The sequence below is a fragment of the Aquarana catesbeiana genome, linkage group LG07 (genome assembly GCF_042186555.1).
Source record: "Aquarana catesbeiana isolate 2022-GZ linkage group LG07, ASM4218655v1, whole genome shotgun sequence".
Classification (NCBI taxonomy): domain Eukaryota; kingdom Metazoa; phylum Chordata; class Amphibia; order Anura; family Ranidae; genus Aquarana; species Aquarana catesbeiana.
In genome coordinates this window covers 308,784,424-308,801,949 of record NC_133330.1, presented here as the reverse complement: position 1 = coordinate 308,801,949, position 17,526 = coordinate 308,784,424, and the positions used below count along the sequence as shown (strand labels likewise).

Here is a 17,526-nt window from a genome sequence, read left to right as displayed (position 1 = left end):
TATAGTGTATGGAGAAGGTATGTACAATCAGATTGCATAGTGTATGGCCAATTTAAAGGAGATGTACAATCAGATTGTATAGTTTATGGAGAGGGGATGTACAATCAGATTGCATAGTGTATGGAGAAGGTATGTACAATCAGATTGCATAGTGTATGGCCAATTTAAAGGAGATGTACAATCAGACTGTATAGTTTATGGAGAGGGGATGTACAATCAGATTGTATAGTTTATGGAGAGGGGATGTACAATCAGATTGCATAGTGTATGGAGAAGGGATGTACAATCAGATTGCATAGTGTATGGAGAAGGTATGTACAATCAGATTGCATAGTGTATGGCCAATTTAAAGGAGATGTACAATCAGATTGTATAGTTTATGGAGAGGGGATGTACAATCAGATTGTATAGTGTATGGAGAGGGGATGTACAATCAGATTGTATAGTTTATGGAGAGGGGATGTACAATCAGATTGCATAGTGTATGGAGAAGGGATGTACAATCAGATTGCATAGTGTATGGCCAATTTAAAGGAGATGTACAGTGAGCTGGGTTTGTGTATGGAGATGTGTCTCTATGATCGGAGGACGTATCCCCCCGGTCTCGGTCTCCCCGGTGCCCGGTAGGAGGGTCACATCCGGGGGGATGTCGGGGGTGCAGATCTCCAGGAGCGCCGTCCGGTGGGCGTGTCCGTGCAGAAAAAAAAAGGGAGGAGTGGGTGTGTCCGGCGGTAGTCTGAGCCCCGCCCTCTCGCTCTCTTTCCCCGCCCCGCCCCTCCCTTCCTCCTCCTCCTCCTGTGGCCGGATCGCGCTGTGCCCGCAGTGTGTGTGTTGGGGGAGATGTGACACTGAGCGCCCAGCCAGGCCGGAATGTTGCCGCTTCTCCCGTCCTCCCCGACACTCCATCCGAGTCCGGGCTGCGGAGAGCTGTGACTCCCCCAGCAGAGGAGTCCCCCTCCTTCCCTGCCTCTCCTCTGCCCGGGATCTCACCGCTTTATATGGGAAGAGAGAATAGAGAAACTGCTGGCAAAATGTTGACTTAATAATCCGGACCTGGAGAGAGAGAGAGAGAGAGAGATCTACTGGATCCCAGCTCTGTGATTACTGGAAACCCCCCTCTTATTACTGGATCCCTCCTCCTTCATACTGGATCCCACCAGATCCCTGATGACTGGATCCCAGGAGCTGCACACCTGATGACTGGATCCCAGGATCACCAGATCCCCCCCTGATCTTCTTCTTTTCCTCTTTGTTACTTGGAGACATTTTTTTATTTATTTTTTGTGTTACTGTTGCAACCTGACCAGCTTGGGAGCAAATCAGCAGCAGGTAAGAGGAGCCATTCCTGGGAGGGATCCAGCCAGGAGGATCTGTCCTGGGTTCTCTGGGATCACCAGAACCCCAGGCAGATCCTTCATCTGATCACCAGAGAATGTTGGCTTTCCTTTGTCAGAATCTGTTACAATGTAGCACAGGAGTCTTCTGTAGATGTTTCCTTTTGTGGGGAATCTGGTACAATTGTAACCACACAAGTAGCATGTAAGAGAAGGGTTTAGGTCCAGGATCCCTGTAATAGCAGCTTTTATCAACCCTGGAGGGGCCCCTACAATTACATTTTCAGGCTCCTAGGGGCCCCCCTTGCTTTCTACAGCTCATGGTATGTTCAGGTGATCCTGTAAAATGTGTAGATCCAGAAGCCAATGTGTGAATGTTCTTTACCTGGAGAATTTTTTCCGGAGCGTTTTACGACACCCTTGTCTTGCTCTACAGGACAAAATTACTTTCAATTATAATAAATAATGGGCAGAAAACAATGTGGTGGCCAAGGTCCTCCTTATATTCATGGTAAATTTGCCTCCATATGTTGTTGGTCAGTGTAGAAGTGAGTTATTGGATGGCAGTGAAAATTGCCCCCATACGTTAATGGTCAGTGTAGATGGGACTCGGATGCCGGTGGAAATTGCCCTCATACATTAATGGTCAGTGTAGAAGGAACCCATTGGATGCCGGTGGAAATTGCCCTCATACGTTAATGGTCAGTGTAGAAGGAACTAATTGGATGCTGGTGGAAATTGCCCCATACCTTAATGGTCGGTGTAGAAGGAACTCATTGGATGCCGGTGGAAATTGCCCCATACCTTAATGGTTGGTGTAGAAGGGACTTGTTAGATACCTGTGGAAATTGCCCCCATACTTTAATGGTCAGCGAAGAAGGAACTAGTCTGATGCAGGTTGAAAATTGCCCCGTATGTAAATTGTCATTGTGGAAGGCAAACCCCTTATGTTGGATGGAAGTCAAAAATTGCCCCCATACCCTCGTGGTTGGTGTAGGTGGAAGATCAACATCCACCATTGCTTAAGGAAGGTTTGGTAAAAAGTACCCCCTAACATTGGTGACTCATTACATTGATGGTCAGTGTAGTCGTGACCCCTGGTTTTGGATGTCATTGGAAAATTGCCAACATCCATTGATGGTTAGCATAGGTAGATCAAGATCATCCACCATTGCTAAGGAAGTTCCCTTGAAAAGTGCCCCCCATACATTGATGGTTAGGTAGGAAATGTGCCACCTTACAGTGATGGTTAGGTAGGAAAAGTGCCCTCTTACATTGATGTTTGGTTAGGTAGGAGACAAAGGTCCACCTTTGCTCAAGGAAGTTATCTTGCAAAGTGCCCCCTTGCATTGATGGTCAACATCGAACTGACCTATTACGTTGGATAGAATTGGAAATTTGCCCCATACATTAATGGTCATATTACCTGTGATACCTAGAGAGACCACTGTTCACAGCCCAAGTCCAATGAAAAGTGCCACCTTGCATTGATAGTCATTGTAGGATTGACCCCTTATGTTGGATGTCTGTTGAGAAATGTCCCTCATAGATTAATGGTCACTGTAGATGTGACCCCTTATGTTTGACCATTGAGAAAAGTCCCCATATGTTGATGGGCAGTGTACAAGTGACCCCTTATGTTGGAGGTCTGCTAAGAAATGTCCCCCATACATTGATGGTCATTGTAGAAGTGACCCCATATGTTAGATGTCCATTAAAAATGTACCTGTACATCAATGGCTAATGTAGAAGGGGCCCCTTACGTTGGAGATCTGAACATTGTCCCTCATACATTGATGGATATTGTAGAGGTGACCTGTTACATTGGGTATCTGTTTCAGAATTGTCCCTCGTACATTGAAGGCCAGTGTAGAAGTGGCCCCTTACGTTGGCTGTCATTTGAAAAATGTCCCCGTACATTGATGGCCACTGTAGAAGGGACCTCTTAACGTTGCATATTCTTTGAAAATTGCCCCTATACCTAGATGGCCAGTATAGGTAGGAGTTGATCCACCATTGCAACCCTTAACAACCTTCGGTGGAACCCTAGTTGAGAAAGGCTGCTGTATAGTGACTGCAGGATCCTGCTTTCTCTCTAGCTAAGCTCGTAGTTTTTTTTTTTTTTTTTTCTCTACTTTGTCAGGCTGTGTGTGCATCATGCGCCGAGCTCTGCAAACTTCCATTATTCCTGCAGCTCAGAGGTTCAACTGGTGTAATGTTTTTTTTTCTTTTAATTTCAAAGCCGGGATTGCTAAGCGATCTGCTTCCCAACCCATATCCCTGGAGGGGATTGTTCTGATCCTTTCCCAGGGCTCACCTACTAGAAGACAAGAGGCTGAGCTGCCTTCTGCCGCTGTGCACTGCGGTGTCCTAGTCACCCAGCAGGGTCACCCAGCACTCCCCCCGCATGTAACCTAATAGGATCTCTAGACGCATTTTTCCAAAGGTGACCTGGCCCTAGGCAACGAGGGCCCCTTGTAAATAACATTTATATACCTAGCGGTGGGGTAGAAGACCTCTTGGCGTGCCCAAAGAGGGCAGTGTGGTTCCCAGGATTATCCATGCGCCCTCTTAGAAAAAAAAAAAAGGGGGGGGGCTCAGCCATGGGATTTGTGAATCGGGTGGTTGCAGACATGCAGTAACCCCTTTGTGTGTCCTACATGGCTTGTGTTTGCATTTATGTGTGTGTGTGTGTGTAGTCCTTTATTTTATTTCATAGAGCATGTAGCTAGGGTGGGCAGGGAAGTAAAAGGGGGGGGGGGGTCTTGCAGGACTGGGGGTCTGCTAGAGGTTGGGGGAGGGAAGGCGGCTGTATCTTGGGACAAGCAGAGAGGTTACATGAAAATGCAGCCAGATGTGAAGTGGCCCCTGGAGCTGGTATGAATGGCAACAATTAGATGCGGGCTTCTTTTGTTCTGGGTTGCCAACCAGCCAGACACAATCTGGGGGGCTAAGCTCCCGAACTTTCCCATAGGCTTCCGGTACTGCTCAGTAACTGTCCGGGGTCGGATGCCTTTTTGGAAAACCTCCCTAAGGTAGAATTTTTTTTTTTTTTTTTTTTAATAATTCCCGGCCTATGGTGGAAGCTACAAAACATAGGGAGCCAACTGCTAGGATTATGCATTTATTTCTGGTTCTTCACCCCCTCGTCCTGACGTAAAAAAGGGGGGGGTTCTCTGCATTTCCTGCATGTGATCACCATGAGTGGCGTTCACGGTGGCCCTCAAGCTCCCAGAACCCATTGTGCCTCCAGTTACTGATGCTCTCCTGCAATTCGTAAATGTTACCTGACCCCTTGTGGCATGGGCTTGTGAAAAAGAGAAGCAGAATAGCTTAGCAACATATGCAAGGTTTTGGACAGCTGCAGCCGGGGGGTTGGGGGGGGGGGGCGCACAGAGGCTTGGAGGTGTTATCCTCAGCACATTTCCTAACTGATGGATATTATGTGTGCCTGTCGATGCTGTGAATGGACTGCACCCATTGCCAGCACCCCTCTATGCTTATGTTCAGGTGTGTGCCTCCTTTTTTTTTTTTAATTTTCACATAAATATCCCAGGGCACACAAGAAGGTTCTTGCAGAACAAATGCCCTCTTGTTTGGTTTTTTGCTTTCCTTTTTTTTTTTTTTTTTCTTTTTTTTCTTTCTTTTCTTCTCTTTCCCTCAATCCCCCCTCCTCTTTTGTTGCCTGCTACTATAAGAGGTGCCATTTCACATCACTCTGCACAAATTGTTTGAATTAATGCAAGTGTGAATTCTTACGGTTTTGAAGGGGTCCATTACCATATCAAAGCTTTACCCAGCTCTTTCTCTCATTTGAGAAAACTTTAGCCTGCCTCAAATTTCTCTGGCTGAATTGAGGCCCAAAGGGGCACGGGGTGGGGGGAGAGATGGATAGAAAGGAAGGAGGGGGGGGTGCTGATTGCACGATGGTCGGTTGAATTGAAGCGTCTGCTGTTTTTGTAGTCGTGTTGACCAAGAAACATTTTGGGACAGAGCCCTTGAAAAGAGCTAATCTGTTTTGTGCTGTGTGGGGAGCTCATGAAAAGTGACCTTTTTTTAGAATCCGATGCATGGAGTCTGTTTTGGCCTTAAGAAAAAAGGATTTGTTTTTTTTTTTTTTCAACTCGAGAAATCTAGTTTGCTTTGGCCTTGTGTTTGGTGGGCAAGCCTTCGTGGTAGCCCATAGATGACAATCCCGGTTCAAGATGATATTTAGTTACTATGGGTTTCAGCTTGAGCCTCTGGAATGGTGGATGCTGTTCCTTTTCCTTACCTCCTTAACCCCTTGGTGCCTTGTCTTCTACACCATGGTCTAGTCAATGAACCTGTCCACAAGAGGTTAACCTTATGCTTCCAAGCATTTCAATTGAGTTAGAAACCAAGAGTACGCAATTTGGCCACATTTTTTCTTCTTACTTTTTTTTAAATGTTTAGACCAATTGAGAATTGAAATCTTTGTTTGAGCTTAACTCCTCAATGCATTGTCTTCTACAACATGATCTAGTCAATGAACCTGCCTACAAGAGGTTAACCTCATGCTTCCAAGCATTTCAAAATTCACATACATAGTTGATTTAGAAACCAAAATAGAGTCCAAAATCTGGCCACCTTTTTTTTTTTTCTCTTTTTTTTTTTTTTTTTAGACCAATTGAGGATAATTTTAATCCTTTGATGTTCAAGCTTAACCCCTTGATGCCTTGTCTTTTACACCATGGTCCACTCAATGAACCTGTCTACAAGAGGTTAACTCCATGCCTACAAGCAATTCAAAATGTTCCTACGTAGTTGAGTTAGAAACCAAAAGAAAGTCCATTCGGCCACTAATTTTTTCTTTAATTTGTTGACAAGTTGAGGATAATTTTAATCTTTGTTGTACAAGCTTAACCCCTTGATGCCTTGTTTTCTACACCTTGGTCTAGTCAAGGAATCTGTCTGCAAGAGGTTAACCTCATGCTTCATTTAAAAAAAATCTCCTACGTAGTTGAGTTAGAAACCAAAAGCAAGTCCAAAATTTGGCCAACTGTCGCAATTATTATGATTATTGCCATATCGTGACCATTTCACTAGTGTGGTGGCATTGGGTGATGGCCATACAGAACGTTTCCAGTGCCCATCTAAGCCTACTATATAATGATGCATCTGTACGCAGCAGATATAATTACCATCTTGCATTTTCTTTTTTCTTTGCATACCGGCAAACTTATTAAGGAAAAAAAAAGCCCAGTCGATCGTAAAGATTTTTTTAACTCCTGCTCTGCTGCTTTTTGCATTTAATAGTGCAATTACCCCCCCCCCCTCGCTGGATCATATTAAATAGAATTTGTAGTGTGCATTTTAACCAGGAGTTCCAGCTTTTGTATTTCATTACAAAATATTAAAAATCAATTGGTGCAGACTGGAGACGCACAAAATAACCCAGACCTCACTCTTCTGGGCCTTCGTTTTCTTTTTTTTTCTTTCCCCCCATCGTTCTCCAGTTAGGCAAAGGTTTCAGAGCAAAGCCATTTTGTTTTGACTCTCCTTGCCAAAAGTGATATTTCCTGCTACCCGATCTATAGTCTGTCTTACACGCTATCTGTTTTATTACTGTAAGTTGAGAATTTGAGAGGTATTAAAACTTTGTCCATAGTTTGTTTTCTGAGTCTAAATGAATTTATGGATGGCTAGCAGAATTTTTTAAACATGAAATGGATAGTTGTTTTCTTGTAAAGGGCCTGGCCTTCCAGTTTATAGGATTCTTTTCAATGGAATTCATGGGGGGGGGGGATCACGATTTATTGTAGCAGACTAAACTTTGTCATTAGGCACAGTGCATGCCAAGATTTGTGTTTTAAATTGCTACTCTTTTTTGCTAGATTTTAGCTTTAAATGTTTAAGTTGTTTGAGTTTAAAGGGAGGCGTTGATGTGATTGCTATCTTGGCACCTAAATTGCTGTCAACTGGGTTCTTATCGATTTTATATACCGCCAATGTTTTTCACAGTGCTATCTAAAGGCTTGCTGGGGCTAGAACAGTGACACTAAAAACATACAGGCAACCCCAGCTGTGTGAACCCTTCTTTAAAGATCTCATACTGTCCATGCATAGTTGATGTCCTGCAAGACTTGATAGGACCAGATTGACTTGCATCACCATCTCGGTCATGGCAACCGTTGAAATTTGACCTATTGGTGTAGAGCTGCCAAAGCAAGGAAAAGGAGGTTGCTATGGGTTATTGCAGTTGGCTTGGTTGAATAATCCTTTGATGGTCACCATGAATAAACAAGGTTGGATTCTGTTTGCAGTTGACACAGGTAGGGGCATTTTCATGGGGTTCTCAATTGGTTTTGATAGCCTGCTGCGCAAGGGAGGGGGGGGGGGGGAGCTTTAGGTGGATTGGACAGGTTGGACCTGAGTTTATCCCTACTCGTTTTGGAAAGTCAGACCAGGTAAGCAGGAGAGGAACCAAATACGTCAAGTTTTAACTTGAACTTTCCATAATAAAAAAGCCTCTTAAAGGGTTTGGCTGGCTGACTTTTATTAATGATTTAACTTCAAAGAAGCAAGTCTTGCCTCCCAAAGAGTGCAGGAACAAGTTCTGTGATACTGATCTCTCCATCCAGCCCTGCAAGTCTTTGCACAGTTTGACTTTTATTGCTGTAATTTTAACAATGATCTGATACATTAACAGACTTTCTGGGTGTTTCCCACCACTTTTTTTTTTTTTCTTGGTGGCCGGCTTTTTTGCATTTCTTTTTTTTTTTTTTTTTTTTTTTTTTGGTGTCCAGGAGCCAACATTTGCATAGCAGTTGGAAAAGGCCACATCTGATAAGCTGGCTAGTTTCCTCCTGACCAACCTTGCCTTAACCCCTCATGTTCCAAGCCTTGGATGACTTTAACTGCTGCCCTCTGAACCTGCACATCATATTTTCATAGTATTTTCCTTCCAAGATGTCAATACCACAGATCCTCCTTCTCCTTTTTTTTCCCCACGTCTCTAATTTACGACCGTGGTATTTCTTTTCGTAGATCTGATTTGTTTTCTGTTGGCTTCAATGCTCTTTACAAGCTACACATTCTTTTTCTGACTCCTAGACACCTTTCATTTAAGCAGGGCCACTTTGAATGGGAGTTTTCTGGTTTGACTAGGCACACAATACACTCGTTACAGGTTTATTTACAGTTGGGTCACCAATACGCCTCATGTTTGTTTTCGTTTTTTGCCAGACCTTTTGGTTCTGAGTTTTTGTTTTGCTATAGGATTGTTTTGCATGTCCTGAACGTCCATTTTCATTTAACTCTTGTGGACTGGTGGCTGTTTAAATGCATCCAACTTGTTTAGTGCACTGCAAACAATCTCTTGAAATGATTTCCAGGGACAATTCCCTACTATGTGTGAATATAGTTGGTTAACAGTTCGGCCTTTGGAGGAAGAGGGACTTTCGTACACTTGCATATGATGCTATTAGGTTGATCACTTTTTTTTTTTTATTATTCTTTTTTTTAATTTATTACATAAACATAATAATAAAAAAAAAAATCATCTGAAGCACAGTAATCAGAAGTTTGTGGCTCGTTTGGCTAGTATTTGGCTAGTATTTTTTTTTTTTGCTTTTTTTTTTTTTTTATTTCCCCCCCTAGGCGCAATTTTACAAAAAAATAGTACTCATAGCAGCTGTATGTGCGTAAAAATAACATAAACTTCTAGTAGCATAGTATGTTTCGTGTGTATGTTTTATGTATTTCTATTGTGTGTGTGTGTGTGTGTGTGTATGTGTGTATAAAATATATATATATATATATATATATATATATAATGTGTGTGTGTGTATATATATATATATATATATATATATATATATATATATATATATATATATATATATATATATATATATATATATATATATATATATATATATATATATATATATATATGTGTGTGTATATATATATATATATATATATATATATATGTGTATGTATATATGTGTTCCTTATAATGGGGCATACTTGTGTGTGTGTGTGTATCTAATTTAGGAAAATATATATATATATATAATATTATTTATAGTTCCCAGCTTTTCAAGTTGCTGTATAAGGCTGGTTTACAGAGATAAATTAAAAGTTCAAGGTTTGTTTTGTTTTATGTAAGGCTGCCTGGATAATTACAGGAAAAGCGGAATAATGACATGCCATAAACAATGAACACACTTCTTGTAGCGCTCTGCTTGCCATTGGTAGGTTGGCAATCCTGGATGAAACTCGAGCAGCCACGGTCCCTACCAACAATGTAGCATTGTGCAAACGACCTGATTCATTTTCTGAGAATTATGACAGGCTCCTCTGCTTTTTTTTATTTTTTCTTCTTTTTTTTTTTTTTTTTTTTCTTGACTTAAATTAATCAGTTTGTGTTCCAGCCATAGATATTTTTATCTTTAATTTCAAGTTACCGAGCGAAGAAGAAAATGACTCACGATTGCATTTACTAGAAAGTCTTCGGTGGATTGCAGTACGGTGGTCTCGTTTGGTGCCTTTACCATAGTACGAATTTTTGTTTTTCATGCTTTTTGAAGCTGTTTGGTGGCGGCTAACTGGAAGCTTAGTGCAACGAAGGTTGACCACTAGGTGAAAGTAAAGGACTGTTTTGAGTCTGATTGGTCATCAGCTCGAATGTTTAAGAAAAATTAATTTGCAATATTAGCAAATCTTTTGGATTCTTGCAAGCTGTCCTTCCTTTTTTTTTTTTTTTTTTTTTTTCCCATTATTTGGAGGTTGAGGCAAACTGTATTGGGACAGTTGGCGACTCATAGTGGTTTTGAAATTGAGTATGTTTACTTTTCTAAGTGATTTTTTTTTCATCTTGCATGGGGATTTTCACTAGCAATTTTTCACTACAGCTAAGGATACCCAATCGTACGCATGAGAGCTTAAAATTTTTTTGTGCTTGCGCATGATTGGATGGCTTACTTCAGTAGAGCTTCACATCTTTTGGCTAAGGGAAAATTCCCATACAAAATGAAAAATGACTTTGCCAAGTGAACACGCTCTACTACTTTAGTAAGTTTAGTAAAAAATAAATAAAATAACTTTGCTAAGAGTAACAGCCTATCTTCTTTTAGTAAATCAACCTCAGCATGTAGCCCATTTTCTTATCCAGTAAATGATGCTAGCAGCAAAGTGTGCTGATCCATTCCAACCAATCAAAATTCAATTACGTATTCCTAGTCCAGCACAAGGTACATTCTGATTGAGTGCTGCACTCTTCTCTTCTGTTTTATTGGCTAAGCTAAGTCTACTGACTCCATAGACCTAAATATGTTCTATTTATAGCGAGGTATATTTTTATAAAGTCATGGTTTTGGTCTTCAGAGACTAGTATTTGTAGTTCTTTTTCTCCAGTAATCAATTGACTTTACTATTTTATATATATTTTATCATTTGAATAGCCAAGCAGAAGTTTGGATTTAGAATGATACCATTGGCTTACAGTTTTGTCGATGGCTAGCGGGGTACAGTAGCTAAGTCGGGAAGACCCAGTTTACATAGCATTTGATTTTTTTTTTCCACCACTAGTAGATGTCCCCTCTTTTGTTTTGGCACCCCCAGTCCGTCTTTTGGGCTTGTGTTAGAAGGAACTGGGGCTCGTTCAAGTAGGGAATTCTCGATTTACATAGCATTTGATTTTTTTTTACCCACCAGTGGTAGGATTCTCCTCTCCTTCTTGGCACCCCCAGTCCATCCTTTGGGCTTGTGTTAGAAGGAATTGGGGCTTATTCAAGTAGGGAAAACACGATTTACATAGCATTTGATTTTTTTTTTTCCACCAGTGGTAGAAGCCTCTCATTGGTTTTGGCACCCTCAGCCCATCTTTTGGTCTTGTGTTAGAAGGAACTAGGGCTTATTCAAGTAGGGGAAACATAGCATTTGATTTTTTTTCACCAGTGGTAGAAGCCTCTTCTTCGACTTGGCACCCCTAGTACGTCTTTTGGGCTTGTGTTAGAAGGAACTAGAGGCTTATTCAAGTAGGGAAGACCCAATTTACATGGCTTTTTTTTTTTTTTTTTTTTTTTTTTTCTTCCATCAGTGGTAGAAGTCTCCTTACCTTTTTGTCTTGGCACCCCCAGTCTGTGTGTTGGGCTTGTGTTAAAAGTAGCTAGGGCTTATTCAAGTCTTCAACTCCAGTAGCTGAAATCCAGCATCTATGGCATTCTGAATTGCCATGTCGCCTTGGCACGGCTTTATTAAGTAAGTTGTAATATTTCCAGTACCTGCCCATGACCTTAAAATTTCCTAGTTATGCCGATTTGCTTAAACTCTGTCCATTAAAAAGGTACAGGTCCAACTGGGTAGAAGGTACTCTGAGAATCTTGGCTTTTTTTTTTTTGCCTTGCACCGTAAAACAAATGCAAATCCTTTAACAGATATTCTTGACTCGCACAAAAGATAAAACATAATTACTGCTCAGAAGAACTTGTCAGATTCTCAATTTGGTTCAGTATTTCTTAGATTTTTGTTCCGGCCTGTAGAAATGAATAGGCTGTCACTCTCTGCATTAAGCTCTCGTTCCTTTCCCAGTATGTTATTTGTTATGCTTTTTTTTTCTATATAATATATTCTTTCCCGGAGAGAGTTAGAAGGCTGTTTTTTTTGTGTGTGAGGACTTTTTGCTTTTGCTTCTGTGCACCTGCTTTTTTTTTTTTTTTTAATTTATATTTTTAAATTGACGTCGCGTGAAGTGCTCAGGCACCTGCTTTATGTCATGGCATCTTCAAACGCATCGGATCTCGCTCCATTTTGCCACCGTGACCATCCGGGCTCGAGAGGGCAGGTCCTGTGACTCTTAGACATTCGTTCTGTCACTCCCAGGTCAGGAAAGCCAGCGCGCTTGAATTTCCAGGGAAACCGGTCAAGTACAAAGGACGAAAGTCAGTTTAAATAGATCAACGTCTTCGTCTTGCTCTTGCCATAGGGTATATTTTGGGTCTGATCTTCCGGATGTCACATTTTTCTGTGTCTACAAACACATTAATCATGGATTGCCTTATGCTTTTGTTCTATGGGGTGTGCAGGGGGTGGAGATAGGGCCCTGTTGGACCATTTGGTGGTTGTTTTTACAGCATGTAAGGGGATTGGGTCTGAAACGGGGCTGGTAAATGGACCTTATTCTCCATTATTGATGGGGTTCCCCTCTACCTTGAGGCTGATACTTGCAATTCAGAAACTCTTTTGGGAGTTATGTTTTCAAGGGGACACGGTTTTGTAACACAGCTGAGGGAAGGTGTATCTTCACAAGTTGATTAAAAAATCCATCATGGCAGCTTTGTATAACATGGTGGTGTTGTGATCCTACACTGATATGCCTTTGTTACTTTTCTGTATTTAATTACACTTACAAAAATGCCTTTAAATAAAAACTGGAATAAAAAAATGGTTTATTAAACAGGACCCTTTTTATTTTATATATTTTTAAAATTTCGGTGGGGTTTAAAACTCTAGAACTTGAAACGTTGTTTTTTTTTTCAGCACAAATACCTGTAATTATTATTATTATTTTTTTTTTTTTTTTAATGATTTCATTGCTCATGTGCTGGTGTGATCTATAGCAGCTGGTACTCCCATGCCTTTCTGGAACTCCTCCCCTTCCTTGTCTATGCAACCACTCTTCAGCACTCTACACTCCACTGACAAAAACCTCAAGGTGCCAAAAAATTAGGACTTCTAAATTTGCACTTCCTGCACCCAGACTGAAAATTTGTAAGTGTGTTTTTTTTTTTTTTTCTCACTTGTATATAAACTGTTGCTATTTTTACTTCTACTGATTGGGTCTTGAGTAAATTTAACAATTGCAATGATCAGATGTATAATTTTTTTTATTATTTTATCCTTTTCATCGTAATGTGACTGTCAATGTGCCCAGTGTTTCCGTCGCTGCTGTCTCTTTTTTTAATTATAAACATTTTGGCGCCAAGACATGTCCAAGTCATTTCAAGGGTTTCTTTTATTTTTATTTTTTTTTTTTTCTTACTAGCCGATTCCAAGATTTTTTGTTTTTAGTTTCTTCAGGTTTTTTTTCTGGTATAATTCAGATAGTTGGAAAAGGAGCTTTCACATGAGAAAAGCCTTGTTGAGATTGGTAAGAAAAAAAAAAAAAGCCCTTGATAACTTGTTTCATGTCATTTTTCCAGTGGCTCGTTGTGTTCTGTCTCGGTTATTTCTTATCAATCAACACTTCAGACCATTTTTTTTTCTTGATAGAGACGACAGCATAACTGTCACCCATTGCTAAGAACGTTCTATGACAAGTGTCGAATACACTTTCTTTTATTTATTTTTTTTAAGCTTTTTGCTTTGTTGAAATAAGCTATGCATAATGCAGTGTTCCTTTTTATTTTTTTTACTTATTTATTTATTTTTTCTTTTATGTTTTTGTTTGTTTTATAGTCACAGTTCTGTTTTTCAGTTGTACTTATTTACAGAAAAGGAAGGGAGGGGGGATTGTGGTTCCCCATCCTTTCACTTGATTGGCACACAGTGGTTTTGAACAAACAAAAACATCACCTATTTGCATATGTGCGCTTTATCGCTCCGTACGAGTAATCTATCCTAAGCTGCTTAGCTTTCCTGCTCCTCTGATTTATTAACCCGTTACCCAGCTGCTTATTGTCACTCGTGTCCCTATGTATGATCACTTACTGTACGTGCTGTTCCAAGATGGCCATTTCATGGACGCCATAGGATGAGGCGTGGAAAGGGTTAAGAGCCCTACTTTTTATATAGGGATAGATCCCTATACACAGGGGAGCTGAAACTTTTTAAAGCAGTTGGTTAATAAAGGTCATAACTATTAAAGTTAGCCCCCCCCCCCCACCATAAAAAAAAAAAAAAAAAATCAAAAGTCAAAATTGGTTGATTTAAGCTGATTTGAACAGGATTTCCACCTCTAGTGGAACATCTGGATAAAAATACATAATTTTTGTTTTTTCTTCTTTTATTTTTTTAACACATTGTTAAGAATATATCTATCTATAATCATTTTCGTGTGTTACAAATACACTATTACTAAGGATTAAAAGTAAATAAAATTAGATATAATATATATATATATAGAGAGCTCTCTCTCTCTCTCTCTCTCTCTCTAGATATGTATGTATATCTATATAATTTTATTTTTAATCCTTAGTAATGGTGTATTTGTAACACACAGAAATTATCTATTTAATATTTTATTTAGCTAAAGCAAAAAAAGAGAGAAATATTTACTACTTCCTTTTTTTTTTCTAACCCACCCTCCCTCCAAAAAAAAAGAAAAAGATAGTGGTTTATGTATTTAGTAAATTGATGTTATAACACCTTGTATGTCCCAACTTTGTACTTCAACATGGAAAGGTTGGCACTATATAAATCAGAAACCCTATAAACCTGAGTGAAAAAAAGAAAAGCTACCAATGGAAAAATTTTTTTTTCTCATTAGTAGCCATCCTTTCTCACCCCAGGTTATAGAGTTCACGTTCTAGTTGTTTTAGATGATGTGCAAGGTGGTAGCACTATATGCATAATATATAAGATTACATTTTAGTACCTTCGCTACCTTGCCCTCTATTATGTGTCAGTAATAGGTGCAGTAGGTATTCTTTGTATGTGTTCAGTAAACCTGGAAAAGTTAGGCGCCCTCTGTAATTTTTAGGTGCCTTTGCTACTTGGTTCCTGTTATATCTCTAGCACTGCAGTAAGTGCTGTGTTTTTTTTTTTTTTTTTTTTTTTTTCTTCTTGGCTGTTTGGTGATGTTTTAAGGAGGGGGAGCTTTTTCGTCTTGTACTTGTCTGGGATTCACTTCTAATTACTCTGCTTCCTGTTGTAGCAGAGGTTCCCAGCTACTATGCAATTTACCATCTTCTCCTGCCTTTCTTGGAAGCCTTCTTACTGCTGTTGCACCCAACAGGTACATCTTGTGAAAGTCCTCTTTTCTTTTAATAGTGTGGGGTGGAATCAGTGTTGACTTTAAACAGCGTTTTTTTTTTTTTCCCTTCATTTTCCTCTCTGGTGGTATAATTTTTGTGTAAAGGTCGAGCTGCCAGTACAGATTTGTGCTCTATATAAGACAGGGAAAGGCTTGTGGAAAGAGCTCTCTGCAACGTTTTATGAAATATCTCAGTAATTTGCAAAGAACTGGGTTAGCATTTTATTTGGATTTCTTGATTAGATGTGTTTATTATTTTTATTTTTTTAACAATCTTTTTTGACTGTCAATCCTCTTCTATATCTTGTTATAGAAAACATAAAAATTAAAGTGTCCTGATGGAGACATTTAATGGAGGACACAAAAGGGTTTTTTTTTTTTTTTTTTTGAGAAATTTCATTTTTATTTAGACTGTTTATTATTCAGTGCATGATTGTTAAGAAGTTTGGGAAGGTTTTTGAAATGAGGGGGGGGGGGGGGGGAGTGTAGAAACACTGAAAAGTTTTCTGTGTGAAGGCAATAGACCACAATGAAGTTCAGGAGATTTTTTTGTGGCAAAGTGTGTTTCTAGTTTTTGTGTGGTTTGTGCCATTTAATTTATATATATATATATATATATATATATATATACACAATTTTTATTATTATTATTTATTTTTTTAAGATCATGGAAGGTAGGGCATTACCATGTGTGTATTCAGTCTTAAATTCTTCTCAACAGATACTGTGATTTATCTATTTGTTTGTTTAGCCACTACTTTTTGTTTTGGGTGGTCTAACCTTACAGATTTAGTGCTGAGATTTTCCTTTGTTTATTTGGTAGCTGGCGGAATCGCCTACAGATTAATGAGCTTAGAGAGAAAAAAATGAAGATGGTTCAAGTCGAAATGGGTTCTTATTTGGTCAACTATTCCATAAAATGTCTTCATAGAATAAATAAAATGACAATAGGAGTAGCTGTGTAGACTGGACTTTTTAGTGAAAATTTGCACCTTTCAGCATTGCTAGGTGCAGAATCCATCAAACTGGAGTTAAATGATTTTTCTTGAAGGGTCCATATCAGCTCCAAGAGCTGACTTCAGAATCTCTGGTTTGCTTCTCTGTCTGGTCATGTTATTGTAACTTTTGAGCAAGCTCCTTTCATAGCCTGGTCAACCCAGCCTAGATAATGTGCTGATGTTGATAACAAGAGGCTGAAAATGTTTTGGGGTTCATGCATACTGCGTTTAAAAGAAGCTGCTCCTACAGGCTTTTGAGCTCTCATTTTTTCTGCCTGGAAACTCTGACACCAACTATAGTTGTGTGGTTTTATTTTTGTTACAGAACATTTGTGGCTTTTGGGTCTCGTGCTGTTCAGAATTTTTTTTATCGTTTGTGTTTTTGTGTTTTTTTTTTTTTGCCACTGCATAGAATCAGGCCTCAGAGACTTAACTGTTGATGCTTGATGGTTCACGATAAGTCTTGGAAAATTCTGCCCTCTTTGCTGCAGTCTTGAATTGCAATTTTAATGAACGTTTCAAACTCCAGAAAACTGAGGAAAAAAAAAAAAAAGCCTTGGCTTTGCTGCAATCTTGTCTTGGAAAGTCTGCCTTTGAAAGCCTTTTAACTTGTGAACTTAGAACCACTTACGAGTGTAACTTCAGCTTTTTTTTTTTTCTGAGCAGATAACAGAGCAAGAGAAAAGAAAAAAGTTGAAGGAAAAAAAAAAGTTAAAATGCATTTTCTCGGTTCCCAAATATCTGTATTGTTAATGCTGTTCTTCTAGTTAGTTAGGCATTTTCTCCATTTCCTAAAGCAATTTTATCTGCTGCTGCCTTGTTTTTTAATCTATAGATTATCGTTTTTAAGCTGTAAGTTGCTTGCATGCTATTTCGAGTTTTGGCCAAATCTTCCGTAGAATACAATTTTTATTTAGCATTTTACATAAAATAAACTATAACCGTAATGGGGCATTTCGGGATCTAAAAGCTTCTGCGAAAGCTTACATTTATCATCTCCTGAAAGTCTAAATCCTTGGCGTTAAGTGCGTGCTTTTTCCATTTCATTTTGTCTTACTAGGAGGGGAGTGCTGGCTATTTGCAAGTTGTATTAAAATGCACTTACTCAGATCACCGAAATGCTACTCAAAGCAGCTTGTGTTGTGGTAGGCACAAATAACCCGATTCAAAGTTTTACGATGCATATTCCCCCCCCCCCCCCCCCCCCCACCTTATTGGTTTTGAATTATCCTTGGCAGCTGCAAGATTTTTCTTT

The 17,526-nt window shown here is 39.5% G+C and overlaps 1 protein-coding gene across 23 annotated transcripts in view; it reads left to right on the top strand.

The window, feature by feature from the left end:
- Window positions 1-780: 780 nt before the first annotated feature.
- ADGRL2 (adhesion G protein-coupled receptor L2) overlaps window positions 781-17,526 on the top strand; it is a 297,985-nt gene continuing 281,239 nt past the window's right edge. For 22 of the 23 annotated variants that reach the window (XM_073593665.1, XM_073593662.1, XM_073593661.1 and 19 more), the window contains exon 1: window positions 781-1,329. The gene's annotated coding sequence lies outside the window, so the exon portion shown is untranslated. Of the gene's footprint in view, window positions 1,330-15,232; window positions 15,256-17,526 lie in introns of those variants that run through there. The other variant, XM_073593656.1, reaches the window with a different exon arrangement.